The 11,402-nt window shown below is 45.0% G+C and overlaps 1 non-coding gene across 1 annotated transcript; it reads left to right on the top strand.

Moving 5' to 3' along the window:
- Positions 1-1,242: 1,242 nt before the first annotated feature.
- Positions 1,243-1,349, top strand: LOC116535941. Its single transcript, XR_004262401.1, has one exon. It is a non-coding gene; the product is annotated as a U6 spliceosomal RNA (small nuclear RNA).
- The last annotated feature ends 10,053 nt before the right edge of the window (positions 1,350-11,402 follow it).

The following is an 11,402-nucleotide window of genomic DNA, read 5'->3' as shown; positions in this document are numbered from 1 at the left end:
GCCAAAGTCTTCAGCGTCTGTCCCTACCCGACATATGGAAAGAAAATCACTCTTCCCACTGCTGTACCCATTCTCTAAAAGGTCTTTCCAAAAGATATTCCTAGTAGCAATTATGCAAATATGTAGAATAAGGTAATGTTACATTTAGAGAAACTAGCTCTATGTCAGATGGCACAAATGCCACAAACTCCAATTCAGTGCTGTGGTTGCCTGACAGCAAATGACTCCCCTGTGCTCTCAGATCAAATCCCCCCTCTCACCTATCTCTCAGTGTGGTTAGTCCAGAGCTGGTAAGGCAGTTTGTCAATGTCAGGGATCTAGGCTTCTTCCAGACAGTTTGTCCACTCACCCTAAGATTCTGTCCTTACCCACATAGTCCAAGATGGCTCCACGCCACTTCTGCTCTCTGACCGGCAGAAAAGGGGAAAGAGAAACCGTGAAGGACCCCATTCATCTTAAGGATCCGACCTGAGAACTTCACACTTCACTCCTGCTGATATCCCATTAGCCAGAATCGAGCTACATTATCACATCCGGCTGCAAGGGAAGCTAGTCGTGCACCCAGCTTTAACTTCTATCACTGTGGAAAAACAGGAGAATGGATACTGGGAAAGACAATAGGATTCAGACCCACAGCCCAATCAGTGTTCCTTTTCTCACCCATCTCTCCAGTCTCTTTGCTGTCATTCGAAATGATGTGTTAATATCCCACCTCTGAGGCTTTTCTCAAGCTCTTCGTATCATAGAACGTACTATCCACTTCTCCATACCCATCCTGCCTTCGTCATTCCCTCAGATCTCATCTGTTCCTCAAAACCTTCCCTGACAACCCCAAATCATAATGACTTTTTCCAGAGCATTCCTTGGCCTTGAAGTTTTCCTTATACACAGGCTGTTCTATGTAACTAAGTCTTCATTTCAGACCTAAGCAGGAAGTTTCTGGAGAACAGGAACCTTATTGTATGGTTTTCTTGTATGCTCTATGGTTTCTAGCCCAATGCTAAGCATAGTTGTAGTGTTTAACAATTACACTCTGAGATAAGTTGAATTTGGTTAAGATAGTATGCTGAATAATTTAGGACAATATTCTTATTTAATTATGGTATTTTCTGTATATTTAATCTTTCCTGTTACACACACGCACACATTTCACAATTCAAGAAATGAATTTTCTCATTCAGCTGTTTACTGGGCAACTTTCCATCAATGTTACCTGTACTGTTTTCAAAATTAAATAGGATAGTGCTCGCTTCAGCAGCACATATACTAAAATTGGAACAATACAGAGAAGATTAGCATGACCCCTGCACAAGGATGACATGTAAATTCCTGAAGCATTCCATATTAAAAAATATATAGTAAATTAAAAAAAAATTTTAATTAAATAGGACAAGCATAATCTAAGCACTTAGGATAAGATCTGGCAGTGTAAATAAATGTTAAGAGAGACAAAAGTCAAGGACAAAGAATAAACGTAAGCTTAGAGCTAACGTGCTTAAAACTTGCTGCACTGGGAAAAGCAAAGATTCTGGTATTCGACTTTCTGGTTTGAACTTTGGCCCTTCTCACTAGTGACAGTGTTGCAGAGTATTAAATAAGTGGACTGTGTGCTTGCCATTGTCTGTTCTCTCTCAGTCCTGTGCATACCTCTCTATATTCCAATTTGGAATGCTAAGGGCCTGGAGTCTGAAAATTACATTTGCCAAATTCCCTTGCTGGTCTATTTCCAGTTTGGGTCTGCAATTGGAAGGCACAACTGGGAGATTAGAAGGCAGGAGGAGAGAAGAAAGGACTCTTCTTCCTTCCACCTTCTTTTAGATGGCTGTAACTCTTGTATCTCTTGACACAGCTAGCCTCAGGGTTAAGCCACTCTCCCATCAACAGCCACACCATGTCCCCTTGGCAGTGCCACTACCAGATGCCCAATGGCCTTGCAGCAGCCCAGCTCCTAAGATGTTGACCCTACCTCTGTATTCCTACGTTCTAACTGTGCCTCTTTCCTTTTGCTCCTCTAGCTCTAAGATTGCTTCCTGTACTTACTAATCTCCCTGCCCCTTTTTGGTTGTTCCAACACCTGTGAAATCCACTTACTGTATTAAATACCCTCTGGTTGAAGTGCTTGGCATGATTTCCATTTTTCCTGACTGGATTTTGACTGATACAGTGTGCAATGCACTAAATGCATTTCAAATGCTCAACAAATATTGATTCTCCCTTAGGTGAAAAAAGAATACATATTGGGAGTAAAGATATATTAATTTTACTTTTTAAATGATCACGTCTTTGCAGAGTTCTTGAGGTTTTTCCACAGGCTCCCGATACTCCACAAAGACCACTGGTTCTCAGACTTACGTATGAATCAGCATCAACTGTGAGATCCTCAAGATGCTCAGGCTCACCAAGGGCCTGAATTTCAAGGGATGAGGCTGATTTGCATGCATTTCAAATAAGTTCTCAAGGTAATTGTTATTTGTGTTAAAGTTTTAGGATCTCTTGTTTAAATAGCCCATAATAAATTCCAACCTGGGCAACATGACTACATTAGTCCATTCTCACATTGCTACAAACAACCACCTGAGACCTGGTAATTTATGAAGAAAAGAGGTTTAATTGACCCACAGTTCCATAGGCTACACAGGAAGCATGTTAGGAGGCCTCAGGAAACTTACAATCATGGCAGAAGGACAATGGGGAAGTGCTACACACTCTTAAAACAATCAGATCTCATGAGAACTCATTTGCTATCACGAGAGCAGCAAGGGGGACGTCCATCCCCATGAATCAATCACCTTCCACCAGGCCCCTTCTCCAACACGTGGGAATTACAACTCGACATGAGATTTGAGTGGGAACACAGAGCCAAACCGTATCAATGACAAAACCCGTCTCTACGAAAAATTAGCTGGCGGTGGTGGCACATACCTGTAGGTTGAGATGGGAGGATCACCTGAGCCCAAGAGGTCAAGGCTGCAGTGAGCTGTGATTATGCACTGCACTCCAGCCTGGGTAACAGAGTGAGACCCTATCTCAAAAAAAAGAACATAATAGATTAATGAGTATGATTTCTTAGTTACCTGTGAGGCACTAAGAAATCATACTCATTAATCTGTTATGAGTTACCTGCTCATTAGTGTCTCAATAAATGCTGGTCAGGCATGGTGACTCATGCTTGTAATTTTAGCACTTTTTAAAATATTCTTTTTTAAAAATTTTTAAAAATTTGAGACAGAGTGTTGCTGTCACCCAGGCTGGAGTCCAGTGGCACAATCTCGGTTCACTACAACCTCTGCCTCCTGGGTTTAAGTGATTCTTGTGCCTCAGCCTCCTAAGAAGCTGGAATTACAGATGTGCACCACCACACCTGGCTAACTTTTGTATTTTTAGTAAGGATGGGGTTTCACCATGTTGGCCAGGCTGGTCTCAAACTCCTGGACTCAAGTGATCTATGCATCTTGGCCTCCCAAAGTGCTGGAATTATAGGTACGAGCCACCATGTCCAGCTCAATCCTAGCACTTTGAGAGGTCAGGGTGGGAGGACTGCTTGAGGACAGGGCAATATAGTGAGACTCCATCTCTACAAAATAAAAAAAAATTAGCCAGGCATAGTAATGTCACCTGTAGTCCCAGCCAGTCAGGAGGCTGAGGCAGCTGGATCACTTGAACCCTAGAGTTTGAGGTTACAATGAACTATGATCATGCCACTGCAACAGATCAGCCTGAGCAACAGAGCAAGACCCAGTCTCTAATAAAGAAATAAATGTATGTTGTTTGATAATGATGCTGAATGCTGAGGCTATCCTACTTACCATTGAACAGCCCCTAGATTTAGTGACATCAAGTTCAAACCAACCTTGAGCTGGTTTACTACCATGGTACTAGATATTTCTTGGCCCCATTCTAGATGTGAGGGGCAGAGAAAATGCCTGTGGTTGTTAAGTGACAGAATCAAGGCTTGATCTGTTGAAGTTAAGGGAAGCACCAAGAAAAATTAGCTTCTTAACACCAAAGCCTACACCACCCAGAGATAATTCAAGCCTCCTGATGGTAGAACCAGTGGGAGGACAAAAAGAAGATGTTACAAACATTTACCACAGCATCTGTCCCGTTGTCTACTCTTATCTCTTTCCCTTTCGTTATTCTTTCTACACTCACCTAATCTAAGGAAAACCTCAAACCCCTAACAATAGAGCTCCTTTAAGCCCATGTTTCTCTCACCCATCCCCCATACTAGTGTTTCTAAATCCAAATCAGAAGCCTATGAAAAGCCCTTCAGGGGAGGAGTGATTCTATGAATATCCAAGGAGAGTATGTCTTCACAAGAGAATCAAGATACTAAATTATCATGAAATTTTGCAATGATTGTTGTACCAAATGAGACACAGTGTCATTCGTGGGCTTCTGAATTCCATCTCAGCTGAGAAACCCATGGCAGCCAACAAAGTGTAAGGGAAGAAGGCTGAGCCCAGGAGGGGTTCGCGCAACGTGCCCGGTGACCTCAGGCAGTAGGACTGCCTTTATTCATTATTTGAGCAAATACATCAGAGTTCACACACTTTAGTGGTGCTTTTTACCCCCTTCTACGCTGCCATACTCACTACATTTAAAAATCACTCCTAGAGCCTGCTACGGATCTTTTGAAGTAATTCTCCTTAGCGTCAAATCTTCCTCCTTGAGTGGATTTGATCATTTGGAAACAAGTAAAATTATTTGAAAGTAAATCTGGTGACCAAAGTATGTGATCAAACTGGGAATTACCATTACAGTATTTGGTCAAACCTGGCTGAAGCCAAAGGAAACAAGCATGGAGGGGAGTGTAAACTAGTTGTAAATACTATTTTCGAAGAGAAAATTCAAGCATTTAGATAACATTTGAGAGATGTTATAGTCTTCCAAGGTAACTGTGTTAAAGGACAGCTCTCATTCTGAGTGAATAGATTACATATATGTGGATTTAAAGAAAAATTAACATAACTTTATAATCTTATAATCACATAATATATTTCGTGATTATAATATTATATATTTTATTTTGGAAATATTTCAGAAAAATCTATCAGCAAATCTGTTCCTCAATTACTGATTTTCTCTGTAATCCTGAATTAGTTGCTTAAGCTAACTTAGCATTGGTTTCTGATCTGTGTAATGAGCATAACAATACTACCCCAAAGGAGCAATTGAAGAAATTAAAAGAAATAATATGTGTAAATGCCTAATGCAGGACCTGGGCCTAAAGCTGACACTCAATAAAGGCTACTAGTGCTAATGTAAACATCATTTTATCAATGTGTGGATGTGGTGTCCAAGAACACCCTGCTCTATCATTCCACCAAGGTACACATTCAGATGTATCTATTCATATGAACCAGATAGCTGAATCTGCAGCAGCCCGTAATGAATTTTAATCAGAGCAGAGAGGAGCCAATGGTAGCTGTATTAGTCCATTCTCATGCTGCTGTGAAGAAATACCTAAGACTGGGTAATTTATTTAAAAAAAAGAGATTTAATTGATTCACAGTACCACATGGCTGGGGAGGCCTCAGGAAACTTACAGTCATGGCAGAAGGCACCTCTTCACGGGTGGCAGGAGAGAGAATGAGTGCCAAGCAAATGGGGAAAAGCTCCTTATAAAACCATCAGATATTGTGAGAACTCACTATCACGAGAATAGTATGGGGGAACCACCCCCGTGATTCAGTTCTCTCCACCTGGTTCTCCCCTTGACACGTGGGGATTATTACAATTCAGGATGAGATTTTGTGCGGGGACACAGCCAAACCATATTAGTAGCACACTGGAAATTCCTCTTCTCTTGGTTCACCTATGCAAAATGGGAAAAGTTGCATCATTTCAAAGCATGCCAGTATGTTAGGATGTTAGAATACCTCAGTTACCCACCAGCACTGGGGAATATGGTTCGGCACAGATAACCAAAGATTTCCCTTGAACACCAGTACTTTTCCCAATGTTGTAATCATTTCTGGGGTGGGAGGTAATCACTGTAAAACACAGCATTTACCTCTCTATATTTTAAAGCAAAGAACATGATTTAACTTTTTTGTTATAATCCAGGATCATCATTATGAACATGTGTTGCAGCACGGAGGGGTAGCTCAGGGCTGAGCCTACTTTTTGGTTTTCTGCCTTTTCCTTCTTTGATGTCAGACAGTGTCTGGATATCACAGTCTTGATATGTAACATGTTCGCCAACCTTGGACACAGGCAGCCACTCAGAAACCACCAATTCCATGACAGTGACCATATTCTAGTTAAAGACATGCACTGTTTTGTAGGTGGACCTAGAGTGAGAACCTACTTCAGATTTAACCTTGAGCAAATGACTGTACTGAACCTCAGCTTCCTCATCTATTCAATGGGGATAAAATAGTGCCTACCTCACAGGGGAGTACCAAGTTTCAAATAAGAAAATAGACATTAAATGCTTAGCAGCCACTGGCAGAGAACGAATGCTCAATAAATATTTACGACTACTATCGTAATTACTATTATTATTACTACTAGCAGGCAAGGTCTCCAGAAAATTCGGGCTTCTCTACCACAGCCCTCCTAAACATGCACCCTTTCTGGGTCTCTCTTTTTCCAACTGTTAAATAAAGCTGATAGAAGGAATTGCCAGAACAGAAAGTGACTAAAGCCCTCTCCCTTTCCCCCCATAATCTGGTGGGTTACAGAGATGAGAATTTGAGCCGAAGGTGAATGCAATCGTCCTGTCAAAAGCTAAGCCAACGCTTTGGGAGGCCAAAGTGAAGGGATCACTTGAGTGCAGGAGTTTGAGACCAGACAGAGCAACATGATGACATCCCATCTCTACCAAAAAAAAAACAATTAGCCAAGCAGGCAGGGTGTGGTGGCTCATGCCTGTAATCCCAGCACTTTGTGAGGCTGAGGCAGGTGGATTGCTTGAGCTCAGGAGTTTGAAACCAACCTGGGCAATGTAGAGAAACCTCATCTCCACAAAAAATTTTAAAAATAAAAAAATTAGCTGGGCATGGTAGCATGTGCTTGTAGTCCCAGCTACCTGAGAGGCTGCAGTGGGGAGGACAGCTTGAATCCAGGAGGCAGAGGTTGCAGTGAGCTGATATTGTACCACTGCACTCCAGCCCGGGCAGTAGAGCAAGACCTTGTCTCAGAAAATAAACACTAGCCAAGTGTGGTGGGTCGGGGTACACATATATAGTCCCAGCTACTAGGAAGGCTGAGGCAGGAGGATTTCTTAAGCCTGAAAGGTCACGGCTGCAGTGAGTCATGATGGTACCACTGCACTCCAGCCTGGGTGACAGACCCGTCTTAAAAAAAAAGAAAGCCAAGCCAATTATTCCCATAAGGGTCAAGTTTCTTTACATTGACTTAATGGCCATCCAGACTGGCCATATCTGCACCTGTGTGAGGTGTGCAGGCAGAGATGTCAGCATGGGAGTGGGCTGCAGGGACCAAACATCAATGCCAGATCAAGTCATCAGGCTTGGCTGGTGACCCTTGGTGGTAGAAGGGCAGAAGGTCCCCCAGAGCCTCTCGTCTGTCACCATTCGTGGCACTAAATAGAAATGTGCTACAGAGCCATGGCTCTGATGAGGATTCAGTAGGCTACACAGCTCTCCAAGTGGTGATTTTCTAGCTTGTGTATCCTGTGGGGGTTAATTAGCCTCCTGAAGGGTATACTATTTTGGCTGTTTCGTCACTAGGGGATATAATTTAAGGTCACTCTGAAGTAAAGTGAAGACATCAACAACAGCTGCAGCCTTTGTTGCGTCGAGTTTGGGAGCTGCTGCGCAGACCCCAGCCCCACACTGCATCATGTGCAAGAACTATTAATAAACCCACAATGGGCACTTGAATCGGTGGACAGGTGTCTTGACTGAGCACGTACCACTGGGTTAGGGCTCAATCCCTGTATCATCTTCACTACGAACACAGGCTTTTCCCAGGGACTCACCACCTCCCACGTAACATTTCCAAGGTAAGTGCCAAATTTGGGACCATGATAATGTTTTTTGTTGTTGTTGTTTTGTTTTGTTTTGTTTTTTTGAGACAGAGCCTTATCTGTCACCCAGGCTGGAGTGCAGTGGCACAATCTCGGCTCACTGCAACCTCCGCCTCCCAGGTTCAAGAGATTCTCCTGCCTCAACCTCCTGAGTAGCTGGGACTACAGGCATGCATCACCACGCCCAGCTAATTTTTATATTATTAGTAGAGACAGGGTTTCACCATATTGGCCAGCTTGGTCTTGAACTCCTGACCTCATGATCTTCCGCCTCAGCCTCCCAAAGTGCCGGGATTACAGGCATGAGCCACCACACCCAGCCAATCTTTTTATTTTTTATAGCCCCAAACCAGATCTCTTTCCCCCAAACCTACACAACCTCTATTTCCACATCTGCAGCTGTAGTTCACTTTGCCAGTAGTGCTTTGCTGTAAACTTGGGCAAGAATTAAGTTTTTTTAAAGCAAGTCATATTTCAAATACACTAGGTCACTCTGAAATTCTATTCATTCTCTGTTGCGTGTAACAAATTAACCCCGACACACAGTAGGTTAACACAATCCTAAATATGTATTATCCTCACAATGACTGTGGGTCAGGCATTCAGGAGTGCCTTCTCTGGGTGTTCCTGTTTTGGAGACTCTGATAAGGTTATAGTCAAGTTGTCGGCTAAGGCTGCAGCCATCTGGAGGCACTGCTTTCAAAACGGCTCACTCACACAGCCTCACTGTCTCCCCATGAGGGCCTTGAAGGCTCCTGAGTGTCCTCGCAGGACTGCTGACATCCTCCACGTCAGCAGCTCATGGAAGAGCAAGCCAGACCAACACCATTCTTTTTATGACCCAGCCTCAGAAGTCAACAGGATGGCTTCTGCCACATTCTACTCACTGCAGAGGAGCCAGTCACTCAGGTCAGCTCACATTCAGGGAGAGGGAATTAGCTCCACTTTTAAAAGGAGCAGTGTCACAGGATTTGTGAACATGTTTTAAAACCACCAGACACTGGGGGATCCTAAATGAAGGATCCCCCAGTGTCTGGTGGTTTTAAAGGTTATGAGTGAATCCTTCATTTACTTAACAAGTATTTCTTGAGCACCTATTATTACACACCCACACTGCTCTAGACGCTTGGAATACATCCTGGACGAAACTGGCAAAAGTCTCAGCCTGCCCCTGTGGAGTTATATTCTAGTGGAGAGTCAGAAAATAAACAATAAGCACGAAGAGTACATTTTAGGCTGTGTTGCAGGTTCAAGTGCACTGTGGGACGGAAAGACCAGGGGGAGAATCCTGGAGTCAGGTTATAATTTAAATTGGGCGATCAGACTTGTCCTCTGAGAAAAGCAGAGAGTAGCAGAAGGCCCTCTGGAGTAGTCATGGGCCATGTTGTATATGGCCTCTGCCCAGGCAAGGAATGACCACCGGGCCCAGCAGTTCCCTCCGAATGCCGGTCATCATTCCCATGCTCCCTGCTGGGTGCAGATGGGGAGAGAGGTTTCTCTGGTGTTCACTGGAGAGCTGCCAGCATTCCCGATTCCAGATCACCTGGAGGAGAAAGCTTCCTTGTGGCCGTCCTCAGCTGCATGGCCCACATGACTGCTCAGAGGCAGCTGCTGTGCACACCAAGGCCTCTGCTGGGGGGCCTGTGCCCCCAACACCATGCTTCCAAGGGAGAAAGACACACAACTGTCTCAGCCCTGAAGAGGTCCCATAGGGAGGAGCAGTACTTTTGCCATGATGAGTGTGTAATTTAGTACTTAAATCAATCACAGCGTTTCTATGACTGTGGCCAGCTGCCGGCCACACCCCAACAGGAGCTGCCCACCCCAGGGAACAACAGAATTTCGAAGATCCCTGAGTCGTGAAAGGGAAAGGGAGGGAATTGGAAGGCATTCCAGACTTGGGTGCGGCCAGAGGAGTCAGCACACTGCTGGACTTGGAGAGTCTTTCAGGAAACACTTGCTGATGGGCGGGGATGGTGGGCAAGCTGGGGGAGCTAGGGGTGAAGCATTGTGGAGTGAGTTCCGGGGTGAGGAGTAGGGGCAGCACCCAGTTCTAATTCAGCCATCCAGGCCCACCCGGGGGGTCTCAGGACAGGTGTTAAAAGTGGGGCCCGTTTACACATGAGCTGCGTGAACCCTCTCCAATGGGGTGGTTACTGACCTGAAGAATGTGGTGACTAAGACAGCTGGGACAAAGGCCACCCTTGATTTCCCGTGCATTGTACCTAATGGAGAAGGACCCTAACCCAAGGAGAAAGAGAGGACAGGTGCACTGGCTGACCGAGGCCCTGGCTACAGAGTCAAGGAGATCTGTGCATGCATGTAGCAAGCAATGGTACCCTGGTGTAGTTGACCAGCCCAGCTCAGCAATCCTTTGCCCAAAGACAGCTGTGGTGAGAGAATGAATGAGAATGCTTTATCCTTGGAACTGCTGTAGGCAGCAGGTGTGGAGCATGAGAGCAAGTGCCAATCACAAGGATGACTGATGGGGACATGAAGGAGCCCTGGATAGCAGAGTTACATCTGTAGCTGTGTTTTAAGCCCATGGAGCCGGAAGGTCAGCAGCACAACGTGCAGAAGCTGAATTTCCCCATGGAGTACACTGAGCCCCACTCAGAAAGTGATGCTGCCTGATGGTTACAGCACAGAGGCTGGGGTGGGGTGGACACAACCAGATTTGTATCCTGGTTATGCCACTGACTAGCTGTGTCTCAGAGAAGTCTCTTATCCTCTCTTCAGTCTCAGCTTCCTTACCTGTAGTGGGGGAGAACAATTCCTAGCCCACAGAGCTGCTAAGAAAGTAAATGAGGTAAAATACTTCACATAGATCCTGGCCCCTGGGAAGGAGTCAGCAAATCGTTGCTATTTTTATTGTTGCTATTTTTACAAACGTTGTGGAGGGACAGCCGCTGCAGAGCTTTGTTTGGTTTTGTTGCCCAGCATCTCTTGCTTTGGAGAAACAGCTCCTCAATACCCCCTCACGTATATACATGGTTCCCTGCCTAGCTAATCCCAGGACTTGGACCCCTGCTGACAGGGGGACAGGCAAGTGACCAAGCTGGCCAATGAAAATCTCTCTCCCAAGGACTGGAACCCTAAACGCAGACACACAGGAAGTTAGCTGGCGCTGAGTCATCCTGGGACAGGGAACTCCACACAGTTCTCAGAGCTGCTCCTCTTCATCTGGCACAGGGTGTGGTGGCCGACTCGCTTTCCCAGAGTTTGAGCTTGGCCAGTACCCCCCAAGAGCCCCTCATTGGCATCGGTAGTCAGAACCCTGTTTTACTGTTTGCAGCCAAGTGTCCCTGCCTAACAAAACAGCCCTGGGGTAGACGCCTCTACAAAGACGGCCATCCAGTCATCCAGTGGGAGCCAGGGACTCAGAGGTGGGGGCAGGGTGCAA

Source organism: Sapajus apella, unplaced genomic scaffold (assembly GCF_009761245.1).
Source record: "Sapajus apella isolate SASKATOON/1434 unplaced genomic scaffold, GSC_monkey_1.0 scaffold3, whole genome shotgun sequence".
Lineage (NCBI taxonomy): Eukaryota > Metazoa > Chordata > Mammalia > Primates > Cebidae > Sapajus > Sapajus apella.
This window is presented reverse-complemented; position numbering and strand designations above follow the sequence as displayed.